The sequence below is a fragment of the Thunnus thynnus genome, chromosome 2 (genome assembly GCF_963924715.1).
Source record: "Thunnus thynnus chromosome 2, fThuThy2.1, whole genome shotgun sequence".
In the NCBI taxonomy this organism is placed as follows: domain Eukaryota; kingdom Metazoa; phylum Chordata; class Actinopteri; order Scombriformes; family Scombridae; genus Thunnus; species Thunnus thynnus.
Window position 1 is genome coordinate 11,302,300 of NC_089518.1, and position 14,843 is coordinate 11,317,142.

Below are 14,843 nucleotides of genomic sequence, written 5' to 3' on the forward strand. Positions count from 1 at the left end.
ATTTTTCATTAGGAGAGAGTGCTGCGTGACCCAAAGGTATTGTGGTCTTGGCTCAGCAAAGGTGTTTGCAGAAAACATCACACTGGGCCTTTTCACCTGCATCTGGCTGGCAGAAGGTTTAGGCTGGGGAAACAGATTAATCTCATATTTGGGTTGTGCTGCCAGCCCTCATCCCTTGTTGTGAGTTCAAAATGTTATCCTCTTTAGATATATAATGTGGCCTAGAAAAAGAAACACTGATAATAAGGGCAAGTAAAACGAAGTGAATCCCCATCACCACATATTAAGTGATATAATTTTACTTGTTTGTTGCCTTTAGGGGTTTGGCAGTTCTCACACCACTTGTTTGAAGACTTGTTGAATTACACTGAAAATGTATAACATGTTCTCACCTTATTTGCAGATTTTTGAAGAAAAGGAAAAGACTAAATGCTATTAGATGCTATTACTTGTTAGGAATTGGCAGTGTACAATATGAGTAGGGAATTGGATGAACTGATGGGAGTGGGTATATAGTGCTTCTCTCAGCTTGCAGCAGCGCTGATCATGTGTTAAAAGCTGCTTAGCTAAGCTCTTTAGAGTAATGATTACAATCATGTCTGTGTGCAGGATCAGCTTCCAGTATTTAGGAACTATCGAACTGCCCCACAAGATTTGGTTGCTAAGAGATTATGAGAAATATGAACATATGTTAATTGTGTGTTTGTGTGTGTGTGCTTCACATTTTCACTCAGTGTGCAGTTTCATTCCAAAATTAGACTCTCTGCTATTAGAAAAAATAATACAATTCCTACGTTGACAAATTGATGGCTGGCATGACAATGAAATTCTATTATGGAACATCATTAAAGTTAATTAGCTGAAGCTTCTTAAGACCTTTGCTTGCAAAATAATGACAGTTTGATGAAACAGTTTGGGTATTTAAAATGACAGTAAATGAATTTTATCTCACAATAAATTACTTTCACATTTTGAAGTTCCGGGTCAGAAATATAGTGGTGGGTAAAAACAATTTAATATATGCCTATTAAAACACAACTGTTGTAAACATATAGCAAAATCTAAGAAAAATTATTATACTCTACAAGGAAACTATACTCTAAATGTGAGAGGTGGGTTAACATGTTAATCAGTGAGCTTTAACGGTACTGGTAGACCGATTTTTTTACCTTTGGGCAGATCTATGCTAGCAGTTTCCCCCTGTCTCCATTCTTTGTGCTAAGCTAATCAGTTGCTGGCTGTAGCTTAATATTAAATGGACATACATGAGAAGAGTATAATCTTCTCATCTAAGTCTTGGCAAGAAGACTGGCATTTCCAGAAATGTCAAACTATTCCTTCAATATGCAACATTTACAGTATGTGCAATATATTTTGGATTCCAGGCAAGCTGGATGTGAATTGTGAGTGGAACAGATGAGGGTAGGTGAGGTGTTATCGAGATTGGAAAGCAACACTTCCTCCAGATGAATTCCTGGAAGCTGAGACTGACAAAGACAGGAAGGCAGAGAGTGATGGACAGTAGGGGAAGGGAGGGAGGGAGTGAATAAGGAAGGCAGGGGGGAAGGAAGAATGGCAACGGAAGCATGGAGGGATAGAGAGGGGGTAAGGAAGGATAGAACAAGTGATGAAAAGATTTTGAGGGGATGAGCTGTAATGGATATAAGGATATGTTGATAGACAGAGTTTGGGTGTGGTAAGGCTGGAAGAAGACGGAAAAAGAAATTGGAGAAGGACTGGGAAGTGCAAATTGGAGACTAGCAGGTAAATAGAGGAGGTTGGGGTAAGTGTAAAAGAGAGGAAATATGGGAAAGTCAGAGTGGGATACAGAACAATAGTTGAGAAAGTCAAGATGGTACGTGATCGAAGAGGGAGGTAGAGTTGCAAAGAATGATGAGGGTTATCAAGAAGAAGCTGAAGGAAGTGAAAGAACAGGTCATGACGCTCCTTATGCCTTCATTCTTCACAGCCAGTCAGAAGACTTGATCAGGCACTGGGCCCTGCATTACGCAAGGGTGATGGAGTTCACCCACTGGACCCAAAACCTTGGGTTGCCTCCTCCTCCTCTTTTCTCCCTGTAGGGGAGCTCATTTCTGATCTTGACTACTGAATGTATTCTGGGGTCAAAAGTGTGCCCTGCTGAAGAACTGAAACAGAGAAATCCATGCAGCGCAGGAGTATGAGATATTTATATTCGGTCAATAAGCTTCATCAACAGGAACGGGAGATGGATGCCTGACTGCCTGACTCCTGGACTGCTTTGTCTTTCTGCTTCCGAGGTTTCAAGGAAAAGCCTGCGCTGCCAGCTCTGGCATCCCTGGTGGAATTGCAAAGGTCACAGTCACACACAAGCAAATACACACACACTGATAATGATGCAGTCACACATACACCCACAGAGACGTGACTTTTCTGAAAGTTAGATAAAATGTTCACTCTACAGGATTCCACAGTGTGAGACTGCAACAGGGTCACTAAGACCTGAAGCAGCCAAGTTTGGGAGTAGTTTCTCATGAATGGGTAGAGTATTTGTGCTTACATAAGGGTTTGTTAAGAAAAAGGTTTGTGTGGTGACTTTAAAGTTATTTGTGTCAACTTTCAACTGCAAATCTGCCTGAAACATTTTGTGTGTCTGTTGGTTACCTCATGCTAAACTAGGACTGAATAACAATGAAAAGCATACAAAAAAGCCATGTGGCTTATATCCCACTTTTTTTGAATGATCCTTGTTTTTCTTTTGAATGATCCCTGCTTGTACACGTCTCATGTCTAAACTGAATTAAGAAACTAGGATGAACATACTACTCAGTTTATGGTTCTGTAAGGTCACCTGATTTTCCATCACAATGTAATACTGATGGTTTACACTTCTAGCAGTATAGCAGAAATATACTGGGTATGCATTCAAAATCTTTAAAATCTATTGCATCACCGTCTTACTCTGAGTGATGGGGTCTTAGATGAAAAAACTATTTTCTGCCAAAGTTTGAGCAGTTTTAGTAATTTCATATGACAAATTTATGAACTAATGTCTTTGTCCTTGCTTCTCTCACTTGTTTGAAGCGGGTGGCTCATTTGAAAAAGGCGCATATAATTATAACATAATTAACATAATTATAACATAATTCAGTGGACCATTCAGGATTTAGCCACGTCTTAATCAAAATCTGATAATTGTTGTTGTTTGTTTATGTTGGCAGGTCACTGTCAAATCAAATCTGATCAGATGACATCCACAGTTCTGATGAAGCAGATTTGCTGCTTAATAAATAATATCAATCATTGTTTTTCTTTCAGTTATAACTTTTTGCTTATTTAGCCATGAATATTTATCATTGTAGAGTGATTAAGTTTACAGTCTCACATCTCTAACTGATCTGCCTGAAAGTCCACCAGAGCTTTGATGGCCACATAATAATAACCTACAGGATGATGATACAAAAACTACAGTTAGTGTTGTACAGATGGGATCATTACGGGATGCAAGTTCTGATAAGGCACAATTCTATGTGCATTTAAAAGCAAAGGCTGGCAGGCCACTGTATACAGTACTTAAGTTGACTGGCAGTTCAATATCAGATGTCCATGGAGTGTTGAGTGAGTCTAATTCAGATTTTCTTCCCCCTGGAAATGAACAGTGCACAGGGATGCTAAATCTAAATGGGGTAGTCCCATACTTGCCAAATAATTAAAATATCAAAGCTTGCTGTACATTTTCCTCCAGGGTTTTGAGCTGGTAGACACAACAATAATTATCTGCCATGTTTGATTAGTCATTTTAGAAGCAAGCAAGCAAGCAAAACTTTATTTATATAGTGCATCTCATTCCAGGTGGAAACACAATGTGCTTAACAGAGTGTGCTGCCACAAAAACTATGTGGATAGTGTGCAAGATAAAACATTACACATAAGTAAACACAATTAAAACAAACATAAATAATACATGAGTTAAAAACCATTAAGAAAGTAGGAATAAAATAAAATAATTAAGACCAGCAACCAGCCAGTAAAACATAATAAAACATGTGAATTAAAACCATTAAAAAGTAACAATAAAATAAAATAAAATAAAATAAAAATAATAATTAAGACCAGAAGAAGAGAAGTCAGAAGTATCATACACCTAATAATTATCAGCTTCTGAAAAGTAACTAGCCTACACCCAAAACAGTTACTGTATTTCCTGATATTAGAATAACAATTTAAAATTGCTATGTTACTAGCAAATAATAACAACTACACTTCATTTTATCATAATTGCTATATTGCGAAATTATGAGGTTCATGTTAATAACACATTTATTGCAAACCCTCATTTTCAATATTAATTGGTAGCACTTAACAGGCCCCAACTAACCCAGAAACACAGAAAATTGGGTTTTCAGTGGAATTGCCCTTCAATTGTTATTCTGTCCATAACCACCATGTCAATGACTTTCCCCTCAACCTGAGTGGGTCCCAATTATCCAGCGAGTTTCAACACACTTGTAGTCTGATAATTCTAGTCCTGTCCGCAGAGAGTCCTCTGTGTATCATTTGCAGATGATCTGGCTGCCAGTCGATAATGCTGTCAATTTTGCAGTTCATTATGCCAAAAGCCTGGATAACATGGAAGCATTTTAGGAGGCTTTTCCTAATCTAAAGGTGTTTCCTCTGGTAATTTGTGTTTAAAGGGGAATTCCAATGACAACTTGGGTCTTATTTCCTGAGTTACGGCCAACATTGGACATTGTTTTTTTTTTTTGTTTTTTTACCTTTCTGATCTCAATCTCATCAACAATACAGGCACAGCAGGCTTGACAAGCTTAGTTTTTTTTAAACTATTTAAAACCACAAAAACAAGAGCAAAGGTGTAAGGAACTGATTAAACAGTGTGTTTATCTACTCTAATGCAAGTTGCATTGTTAGCATGTCGGGTTAACTGGTTTACAGTAGTAATTGAGCACAGCATCATCACTGTGGCTGTTTCTGCTTGTACTATTCCTCCTTGCATTATTTCTAACTGATTTGCTGAACAAATAACAATGCTGTTGTGTCGCTTGGTTTTTAGCACTGATAACCTAGCTCTGCTAATTCAATGAGGAACACATTTCATTTCCTGTAAATTCTTCACAATAAACTCTCCTGTTATTTAGCAATTTAAAACTTTTTAATATGAAGCAGGTAAGCAGAGAGCTTAAAGAGACAGGAGCTAAGACTGCCTGTTAAGAGACAGAGGCTGAACTGAGGGGCTGCATAAAAGACCAGTTTAAGATAAATAAGGAGTATATTGAACTTTGAATCATGCAAAGCTACTCTAGTGGAGTCCAAAAATAAAATTATAGAGCTGGAAATGAGCATAATAGGTCCCTTTTAATGGATTTAGGGAAGATTACACCCCAGCAACTAAACTTATCATAATTATAATACTAATTGGGCTCACTAGCTGTACACCACAATGGATGCTGACTTTTTTCTGGAACATGCAGTTTTGCCTTCTGTTTTTAGCACAATATCATGTATGCAGCCATCAAATACAAATTCAACACCCCTTTGTTTTAAAATGAGTCAGTTGGAAACATTAAAAACCCAACCCATGGAGCACACATTAACTTAATTAGCTAGCTAGCTAGAGCTGATGGAATCTGCCAGATTTGTCATTTCAACTAGCAAAATCCATTAATGTTGGCTAGAAATGAGAAGCCTTTTGTCTACCTCTGGCTGAAATCAAGGGCTCATTGTTTCAAAAATTACTTTGATTTCCGAGCTGCAAATCTGTCACCATTATCACTGTAAATTGCATCTGTGCAGTGCTAGAACAGACAGCTTCATGTAGCAACAGAAACTAAGGATGTCAGGGATTAGCAAACAGTCAATTACTTGGGTGAGTAATTTACCAGGATGGATAACAATGGTGGCCAGAGCTATGAACATATGTTGTAATACAATTTAGAGACAAATAATAAGAAGAAGAATCAAACAATATACATTATGTACCAAACAGCCTAAATAAATAAACTCAAGCTAATGTCAGAGTCTAATGCAGAGGCTTGCAATCTTTTATGATAAGTTTTCAAAGGCGGTGCACTGTAAAATGTGAATTGAAGTATTGATTTTAGTACTTCATATCACTTTTAACTAACTTTTAACTCTATTTTAGATTTACTATACACTCCTTTATATGAGCTGTCTGTCTTATTGTAACCTATTTAAGTTGTTCTGAGAGTAACTAGCCAGGATTTTAAAAAGTGACATTTTCATTGTGGAATAACTGACTGTCCAACATTCTCCCGGCTGTAATTTGGCATTGGCTAAGAGCAATAAGTAAATTAACAGAAGAGTGTGGCTAATATTTTATTAGCCTAATTGCCTTGTTTTTCTAATCTCAGTTAAAAGAGTTTTATGTTTGCTTCCTCTCACCTTGTCCCCAGTCAACTGAGTGCCCAAGTGACCAAGAGTAGGAACTGCCTTTCCCCTCTGTGCACTGCTAATGACAAGAAAATAAACACAGGAAACGGCCAGCCCCAGCTCCCTGCAATTAGGTCACAGTCACACACGCAAACACACAAACACACATTGTGCTGCTGACTACATCATGTTGTGTATGTGTACAGTAAGAGCTGCAGCTGTTACAGGATGGGATGTCTGGAGAGAAACAGAGAGAGTGAGAGACAGACAGAAAGACTTTGGGCCTCTAGTTTCACAGTGGTGTGGTCTGTGTTATGGAGAAAAGAGAAATGACTCTAGTGTGCGTGCAAAGCTGGAAGTAATAAGACTGAAAAGGTGGGGCTTATTAAAAATAATAATCGGTGTGGGTTGTCCCTGTAAAGCTAAATCAGCTACTGATATCATAAACCTCATTTTAACAGGATCACTGAGATCCATCAACTTCCAGACAAACAAATCTTGTGTAACAACAGTTCCTGACAGAAATCTGACAGGGAACACTGAGTCCTTATCTTAAAGACCCTGAAAACTTCTCTATAACAAAATATCCATGACTAAATATGACAATCAAAATTAAAGGTCGGAAAAAAGAGTATAAAACTCTGCCCTCGCTGTGGAGAAGAGGCCAGTCATGAATCAGAGTGGCGGTGGATACAGAACCCTTTGTTGTTGCAGTTGAGAATGAAACAGCACCATAGTTGCTGAATTCTCCCACAACTGACTCAAAATTTAAAAGTGAACTGATTTAAGCTGCAGATGGACCCTTTTCACAGCAAACTTTTTGACTTGTCAAAACAGGAAAAGCACAGGGTACATAATAAAAATAAGGATTGCTCCATTCCATTATCTGTCCCAGTAACCCTGACTCTGGCTCACCTAAATGGCATGCAGTCATCATTAACGTTATTAATTCCACCTGTGCTTTTCTGCTTTGACAAGTAGAAATGTCTGCCATGAAAAGGGTCTATTGCATTGTCAGCTCTCTCAACATCATAATCTTTAGTCTTTATCAAAGGACCAGATATTTTCTAACACAGTTTACCACTGGAAGCAGTCGTACCTAAAATAGCTCCTTCCACTTTGCAACTCTACACTGCTAAATCCTGACTTATAAATTAAAGTACATGACATCAACCCTGTCCACTTCAAACCACTGACAAAAGCAACTACAAAATCAGCACAGATCAAAAATATCTCATGTGAAACAATTAGAACTTTGTAAATTTTCTAACTTTGGTAAAAAAAAAAAAAAAAGTGTTTTCATGTAGGACCCCATCACTCATATAGAGAGGCTGATTGTAAAAATAAAATAAAAGTGTTTCCTATGCTGTATGCATAGTTTTGTTTTATTTTCAGTCATCCATCTCGTGCATTTCTGATTGAACAGGCTTGCATTTCACTTGTGCAATTGCACCCAGAAGCATATTTTTACTCTTCAAGTCAATTTACCCCCTTTTTACGTGCGTAACTACATCAATTACGATAAAAAACACAGATGACCTACACATAATACTGTGCCTGAATGCATCCTCTATAGATGCACAAATGGAGCACTAGCTGCTGCTGCTGCTCTGTTAACTTGCTGCTCATGCTACGCCTCTTGTGTAGACATGGTTTTACCTTTACAGTATATTTCTCTCTGATGAAAGCAGCAGATAATGAGTTATATTATCTAGTGGGACTGCATGACTGCATGCAAAAATGTTAGTATGTAGGGAAGCACTATTATAGAATACTGAAACAGCTCACATAGCCCTACATAACACTTCTACTTTCATATTTGGTAGGTGACTATACAATTAACCATTGCTATCATATTTTCAAATATTTCTATAGTAACTTAAGATATATTTGTAAACCTAGATCCATACCCTGTGACTGACTTTATCAACCTGTTGGAGCTAAAATAATTAGCCGATTAATACATTGAAAATGATGAATGGATCAAATCAGATTAATGGATAATGAAAATAAAAGATAGTTGCAGCTCTACCACTTTAATTATCTTATCATATGATATACAGTTGTAACATACATTCTGCTGTAGCTCCTGAGTTTATGATATTTACCTTATATATCAGTATGAGTGTTGGGGCTGTCAGTCTGTGGGTCCTGTCCAGACGTTCTCCGGATAACAGGAAAAAGTAGGTGGAATATTCATAACTCATCCACATCTGGATCATCATGCCCACTGCAGACCAACACAAACAGGAGATTCTATTGAGACCAGCGTGAACACACATCACTGTGGCCTTATTGGCTGTTGACCTCCACTGCACTGCAATGAAACTAGAGGCCAAAGAGAGCGTGAGATAGAGAGTAGCAACAGCTGGCACCAGGTGCTGCTCCTACCGGGCCCTTCATCTCTAAACCCTGTGTTTAGATTTGGCACCGTAACTCCGACCATGACTGAACCCTTTTCCCACCAACCAACACACACAGACAGACACAAACACACACAGCGGGCAAGCCAGACCAGAACAGTGGGGCCAAAGCAGCAGTCTGATAAGCTGTGATAGCGATTAGTCATGGCTATGGCCAAATGGCCATGTCAGAAATTCAGAGAGGGGAGAAAAAAAAAAGAGGGATAGAGGAGGGAGAGAAAAGGATAGATCTGGATAAAGGAAAAAAGACAGAAGGGATTGATCAGAGAGACAGAACTGTTGCCTGAGAGAGATAATGAGCGAGCCACAGAGGATGAAACAAAAGAAAAAAAGAGGAGGGGGGGGAGATGGAGAATGAGCGATAGAGTTTAGATGGAGGAGAAATGAAGTCAGCTTGATCTGTGTGTGCGTGAGAGTGAGAGAGAGAGGCTGTCAGTTTAATTGATGCTGTGACAGCCTGACCATTTATTTTAATGGTGTTGTTTTGCGGTGCTCCATCACGGCCCGACACTCACCTCTGATGTTGGACAAGTTGCTACATTTTGTTTGGCAGAGGAGAGAGGGTGAAAGTCAGAGTTACAAAGTGATGTGTGTGTGTTTTTGTACATTATCTGCATCTTCTGTGAAGACAAGAATAAATGTCTTTGTGGGTGTGTGTGTGTGTGTGTGTGTGTGTGTGTCTGTGTGTGTGTGTGTGTGTGTGTGTGTGTGCGGGTGAGAAGCGTGAGAAGTGAGTGGGGGTTTGAGTTTTGCAGACAGGCGTAGTTTTGGTGTGCGCTTCAACATGTGCGTTTTATGTGTGCGTGTGAGTGTGTGTGCATGTGCATCCTCTGCGCTACATCCGACAGGATGGATTGTTTCCTCGTCCCTTTCCTGCTTCATCTTATTTTAACCTCTCAGCTAGGCTGGACACAGGGCTGTCCACTCACTCACACTCACACACACACACACACACACACACACACACACATATATGAAAAACACACCTACAATTCACCTTGACATGCCCACACAGACCTTTCCTACCACACACTGACAAACCATAACCTTTCTTTAAATACACACACACACACCTCTGTGGGCAGCTGGCATTTGACCAGTGTATATGTGTGTGTGTGCGTATGTGTGTGTGAGTGTGCAGGATGAGTCAGAGGACCACACATGGACAGCAGGGCGGTGCTGGTAGTTGGGGGTTGCTGTAACCGTATTATTCTAACCAACCCATTGTGGTCTTTCCTCAATGACAGATCTGCTTTTTTTTTACACACACATACACACACACACACACACTGTACACACGCACACACATAGACACACACACACAGTGGAAAAAGCCAGGCCAGCTACCCAGGGACCAACCTCCAACTGCCTCTGCTTCTGCCTGTTTTATTAATGGAGCGCCCTGGCTCTGTCGGCTCCATAATAGCTACTGTGCCCACGGATCTGTCTGTCTCAACAGACACACACACACACACACACACACACACTCACAGATACAGAGGGAGACACAGAGATACAAGGATTTATACTTCCTTGGATAGAGATGCACATACTTGTATGCATATTTACTGTATATATACATACATACACACAAACACACACACACCCTTTGCGACAAGCAGGAGGCCGGTTTGTGAAAAGGGAAGCCGAGGAATTTCCCAGCCTAAAAAATGAGCCCTGTTCTCCAGTTTGTCAGCTTCATCCAACCCCTGGGTCTGACCTTAGCCACTACACAAACACATACACACACAAATGCTCAAACACAGCATAGCACTAGTCAGCTGTGATATATAGATAGCTTCACTTTTTATTGGTTTTGGTCACTGTGTTGTGATATTTAATCTGACACCATTATGACATTTCCAACAGTAAAATATATTGCTTTTATTAAAGTATTTATTTAAAGCCATGCACACTCTTCTGCGCACACACACACACACACACACACACACACACACACACACACACACACACACACACACTAATGTAAGATGTGGCACTTGAATATGTAGATGTGTACTGAGACACTGTCCTGAATTTAAAAAGAGCAGCAAATCCTATCATGAGGGGAGGGAGTTCATATGACATGAAGCTTGGTATAAAAACAGTTCTCAGTTGTAATAATAATGCTGCAGAATCAGCTAATGTAAACACCAAGTAAATAATCAAGTAAAAGGTGTAAAACAGCAAACATTCCACTTGTATGTAACTTATATGAGGAATAATTACATTGGCTGTACGTTTACCTTTTAACCAAAAATAATTGCAGTATAGCTCAGTATATGGGATGACTATTTATTTGAACCTAAATCTGCTGAAATTAAAGGTGATCTTTTATTTCAACATAAAGTATTCAGGTTTCTTTTCTTGCTTTGATTATATGAACAGAATTTTAGACAGACTTTGATAGAAAATGGAAGAGCCAAAGTGCTGAAGTCACATCTGGGCCACTGCTCCATAGTTTACCATCCATTTTCTAGAATTAATCCTTATCTACTGCAGGGCATGCTATTTGAATTTAAACCCTTTGTCATTCAGACAAAAGAAAGCAGCGATTAATTTGATAGCATTAAAAAATATATATATCATCATAATTGTTTCTCACTTATCCATGATATCCATCAATGTCTAATGAAATCTTTTAATGAAAACTTTTTAGTTTTAATATTGCCTTTCTAAAAAACTTTTCAGCCCTGCAAGTCGATTCTCACAGACTGCTAATTAACTGGCCTTAGGCTGCACTCAAACCAAAAACAGTGTGAGTACCAAGGTAGGGTTGAAATGCAAAATTGAACATTGCTCAATATTTCCCACAACGTCAATCAACAATGCACTGCAGTGGCCAATCAGTACATGTCAGTACACATTCCTGGTAGATTACTTTGTAACGTGGAAGCTGTATTTCTATAGTTGGCCTCAGTTTGAAAAGACTACCACCAAAGTAGCAAAAATCCTTTCTCATTATATTACAGTAACAACTACTGTACAGTCATTTGGTGTCTGATAAACCCTCAAACATATGGCTCTGTTCCTCCAACTGGACTATGTAGACCATATTTCACTGTCTCATCAGTACCTGAAGCATCAGGCTCGCACCAATGCAGCCCCTTGCATATATACAAGATTAGCACCTACAGCTGTCAGTCAATCTGGTGACAAAGGACCAGTGACAACTCGTGTTTGTGGGAAATAATATTTTGTAAAGGTCACAAAAACCATAAATAATACGTAAATAATGATATCACTATGACTTACCATTACCTTCTTGATCAATGCATACAACATACTGTTGAGCAAGGCTATGTTTAATAATTAGTGTTACTAAAAATGTCAATGTAATTTAGAGTTTTCTTTCTTCTATAATAAAACCTGGAAGAGTGGAACAAATATAAAAGATACCCAGCCCTAATAATAAACTCCAATCAGCAGCCACCTTGCCACTCAGCCTCCATTAGCTGTTCTCCCAGAGGACTTTGTTACACAACAGAATGCGATAGATCTGCCTCCAAACACAGGGCAATAAATTGTCAAACGCACCCTAAAAGATCAAAGCTGCTCAGGAAAGGAAAGAAGCAAAAACATGGAGTACAGAAGGAGGGGGCGGGGGGGGGGGGGGGCTCATTAAGAGTTAGCCTTCATTAAGAGCAAATTAGAAACTTTCACTCCGCAGTCTAAATGTAGAGGGTGGGAAAGAAGGATAGAGAAATAATAATGTGTGTTAAAGTGTGTGTGCATGGCGGTGTGGGGGGTTACAAAGAAGCTCAAAATGACTTTTTAATCACATCATTAAAAGGACTTTGAATTATGAATTTGTCACAATGTCTTTAGGCAGAAAAGCAAAATGAGAGAAGGATATTTTACTTTTTGGAGAATGAGGCCAAGGAGGGCCAATGCTCTGCTGCCACTGTGTGTGTGTGTGAGAGAGAGTATGTGGGTGGGTTGTGTGAGGGTGGGGTTTAGGATATTAAAGCAAATCAAGGATGAAAAACAGACCTTAATGAACAAAATCAGAGAAGAAGAAGCAGAAGAAAAAAAGCAGACGATCAAAATTGACTGTTTGCTAAACCACTCCCCCAAACAGAGGATGTCCAATCATAGCTTAGCAACCCCAAATAGGCAGCAGGTCTGTCAAACATTGGATCTCTCCATATGTCAAAGCAGTGTGCAGGGTTCTGGAGTAGTTAAGAACCTGGCTTTGAAACAGTTCGGAGCGGGGTGTCCTTTTATTTAACTTTACCAAACACAAAAGTGAAAGTATAAGCAGTAAACACCATGTTTGTCTTGTTTCATTACCTAACTACACTTTGTGGGGCTATAGGTTACATTGGGGGGAAAAAGCCCCTTTCACACATCCACTGAGTAGGAGCCAGTTCTGGATGCTACTATATCATAGTTTAGAGTAATGTGCCTTTATTGGATTTGGGGGAGTTTACACTCCAGAAACCCCATCCAAACTCATTTTTTGAGATGGTGTTATGTTCACCAAACACATTAGTTAGCCATCATGCTGAAAACCTTTTTTTCTCTTGTGATTTTAAAGGTGAAAAGTACAAAAAATAAAGCATACATTTAACCTCTAGTGTGTAAGCTAAACGGCCAAAAACAGTTATGCTAGAATGAAAATATGAAAAGTGAGATCAGACTTTTATCATGCTAACTAAGTACTTCTACACTGCAATACAAGAACAATGCTGTTCTTCATTTGCTGTTTTCTACATGGATCATTAATTGGTAAGAATGCCTGGAGTTTGGCCTCAAGCTTTTTGTTTGATATCATGTATGTAGCCATCAAGTGCATATTTGAGACATCTTTTACAGGGTTTTCATTTTAATACAGGACACTTACATGGAAAAGGGCACATCTTAGCAGAAGTAGCAGCTTTCAATTCCATTGGCCACTAATCACAAGACCAGCAAGTCTTTTTGTCTGCATGTACTATATGTAATGAATGTTGTATGTAAATGTACACTCACCAGCCACTTCATTAGGTACACCTGTGCAATCTAATGCAATCCAATACCACAGCCCTGCCATAAATCCTACATTTACAAAGCTTATACATTTTTAGTTTTTGTTGACATTGTCAGAAAGGTGATAATTCTACTTTATGTTCATTATTGAGGTCATAGTGGGTGGTGATGGTGTACTGGAGTGCATTATGTAAGGGTGTTCCTAATATTTTGTCCACCCTTTTAACATACATGAGGTCCTAATGAAGTGGCAGGTGAGTGTATATTGTTCTTGTTGTTGAATGTAAGTGTTTTTGTATGCATCTATGCTCTGGAGGCATGTGCAACACATTACACGGTGTTTTCAACCTTTTCGTGGAGTTTCAATCAGCTTAATTAGCTAGCTAGGTACAGCTGATAAAATATGCTAGTGACAGCTGTCATTTTCAGCAAGCCAAATAGCAGCTAGAAACTTGAAGCCTGCTTTGTCTACCTCTGCCTGAAATTAAGGACCCATTGTTTTAAAAGTTACTATAAATTTTGAGTTGTAAAGAGGAGTGGGGTTTAGCAAATGGTTAATTGCTTGTTGCTGTGGGAGACTAGCTAATGGTCCTATCTGGTAACAAACAGGGTCCACATTTTGGCAAGAGAATGAGTGAGAAAGAGGGAGAAGAGAGGTGGATGGAGATAAGGAGCAATTGAAGATTAGAAAGGGGGAGGGGGAAGTTTGATAAACACTGTTTCTTGCATGTTTTTTTCACCCTACCCCCCTCTCTCTCTTGTTGCTCTCTGTGCAGAGGACAGCTCACTCGGTGGAAATCAAATGTTGATAAAGAGAAAATTGCATTGGATGGGGCGAGGAAAACAGGAAAGATACACCCAGAGAAGCCCCACAGGAGCAGTCAGGAGGGAGGAGAGAGAGAGAGAGAGAGATTGAGAGACAGAGAGAGAGAGAGAGAGGGTGGGGGTGGGGGGGGCAGGGAGCGATGGCGGGAAAAAGAAGAAGAGATGAGAAAATGTGGTTAGATCTAACAAACAGATAGAGACCTGAGAGACCGAAAAATCAAATGAACACACATACAT